The sequence below is a fragment of the Ambystoma mexicanum genome, chromosome 6q (assembly GCF_040938575.1).
Source record: "Ambystoma mexicanum isolate Mex_15411 chromosome 6q, UKY_AmexF1_1, whole genome shotgun sequence".
In the NCBI taxonomy this organism is placed as follows: domain Eukaryota; kingdom Metazoa; phylum Chordata; class Amphibia; order Caudata; family Ambystomatidae; genus Ambystoma; species Ambystoma mexicanum.
Genome location: NC_090937.1, coordinates 369,994,994 through 369,996,647, shown reverse-complemented (window position 1 = coordinate 369,996,647; position 1,654 = coordinate 369,994,994). Strand labels below are relative to the sequence as shown.

The 1,654-nt window shown below is 42.1% G+C and overlaps 1 pseudogene; it reads right to left on the bottom strand.

Moving 5' to 3' along the window:
* Window positions 1–460: 460 nt before the first annotated feature.
* On the bottom strand, window positions 461–553 carry LOC138517112 (U6 spliceosomal RNA; annotated as a pseudogene).
* Window positions 554–1,654: the final 1,101 nt, after the last annotated feature.

Below are 1,654 nucleotides of genomic sequence, written 5' to 3'. Positions count from 1 at the left end.
TTTGATATTCATTAAGCCCAAACTTTACAGAACCACAGCTCAGTGATTTTCCAACCATCAGTGGATAGTTAAGAGTTAACCCGACAAAAAAATAAATCCTGGCCATTCAAAGACCACAGAAATCAAAATGTGTCAAAAAATATGAAACAAGAATACAATTAGAATTTTGAAAAAAATTGCAAAATGGATAAAATGCTGTGCCTGGAACGCAGTAGAAAAAAAAAGCGTTTGCTAAAATTCTACACCCATCTGCTCTCTTTCCAGCAGTCAGAAGTCATGTACAGCTGTACTGCATATGGATCCATATTGACCCATTCTCAGGTGTTCAGGAAGGCCTGTGTTTACCACATCTCTTTTGAGTAATCCGGGTTTTTTAATTGCACTTGTCTTTTAATTGTTAATCCTTGCCTGCATTGTGTAACAATATTCGCCATTCATCGATTTCACCCAGCTGCTTGGGATGAAAACGAATTTTTTTTTTCCTTGCGTAGGGCCCATGCTAATCTTCTCTGTATCATTCCAAGTTTAGTATATGTGCTGCCGAAGCGAGCACATAACTAAACATGAGTTGTTGCAACACAAGGCAGCTACTTTGGCTAGTTTGGCTAGACTCTGTGAACATCAAAATTGAGATTGTTTTAGATTTCAGAGATGTCAAAGGACAGGGATGTTTGTTTGCTTGAAAGACAAGCAGACAGCGTCCTATCTGGTAACTCATTATCAACTGACTGACCCCCACCTCCGGCTTCCAGATCCATCACTTATATATTCTTTGGGGCAAATATCACTCATAATCTCTAAAAGCAGGTACCAGGCCTTCCGCCACACTATTCCCACCTCCCATCTCAAACAAAGCAACCATTTGACTCCAATATACAGTCTGTCAACAGTGTTACTGCATAATGTCATCACATGATGGCCCTCTTGTGGGACAATATAGCCTCCCATGTCTACCTCTGGTCTTCTCCTTCTCAGGCAAGGGGAATGGGGCCTCCGCCACTGTGAAAACATCTGCCCCCATGAAGGGGCTCATTGCCTATGTCGGTTTGCACCGACAGGATGGATCAGCCTCATTTCAATTACCCTGTCCAACTGCCCACTGAAGAGCTCAAAGGCTCATGTGACATATGTCTATGACATACCGGGGCGCATTCGCAAAGCTTTTTCAATTCTAGGAAAAAGAAAAAGTTGAAATGTGTAAACGTCTAAAACAAATTACTTGCAACTTAGGTAACTAAAAAGGCACTGATACTGTGTGTGTGTTCAAAAGCCATGAGTGGAATGTGTGCATGAAGTGTGAGTACCAGGGCACTTTCAACCGAAATCAGGTGGAAACCTGCACAGTCTACATTGGAAGTAGTCACACATATTTTGCAATACCTTTCCTGGATTTATATGCACTCCTTACTGACTATTGGTGCAAGCGCTTCAGAGTTGAACCCTCTCATCTCGCCTTCTGCAAGGCAATCAAAACTAGATTATTTGCCTAAAATGCATACAAACTGCTTAGTCCATACCTCACTGACACCTGCTAATGTATAACATCTGTATCCCCGCACTATGGACGCCCATAACCATACAACTGTATCCTGTGCATGATTGCAGCTCAACATGTAACCAGGCTGCTTTCTCACACAAGGGCAACCCACATAAC